Genomic DNA, 603 nt, shown 5'->3' on the forward strand with positions numbered 1-603 from the left:
TGTGTGTGTGTGTGTGTGTGTGTGTGTGTGTGTGTGTGTGTGTGTGTGTGTGCACTCACTCTTTTCCCTGGGTCACTGCTGTCTTAACTTCGGATTTGTCAGAACAGGGCACCCATACATCAGAAATTGACATGACCACAATTATCAACCAAATAACAAAGTGATTTTCACTGTTATCACATCTCAACTGACTCTGAGGAGGGGTAGAAATCTTGGCCTAGATTTATGGCTTGTCAGAGGACATCCTACATATATCAGAACAGGACAACTGATCAGATAGCCACCACACGACAAAGTGTACATTCATCATATATGACACATTTCTCACACATTTATTACTCTTATCGATCAATTTTGACATAAGACGTAGGTTATTAACTACTCCTGTGCACTCTCCTTAATGATAAATAAACAATCAACTGATCATACACAGGCGTGTAGATTTAAATATATATAGTATATATTTGGTTTTGAAGGCACAGAGGGCTCAGAGCAGGAGGTTGAGGTGCAATTTAGTAATTCTTCGTTGGTCCCACAAAGGTCTCTGTTTCAATTCTATTTTTTTATTGTATTTTATTTGAGTGGTCTTTTCATTTAGTCCCA

Source organism: Sprattus sprattus (genome assembly GCF_963457725.1).
Source record: "Sprattus sprattus genome assembly, chromosome: 19".
Lineage (NCBI taxonomy): Eukaryota > Metazoa > Chordata > Actinopteri > Clupeiformes > Clupeidae > Sprattus > Sprattus sprattus.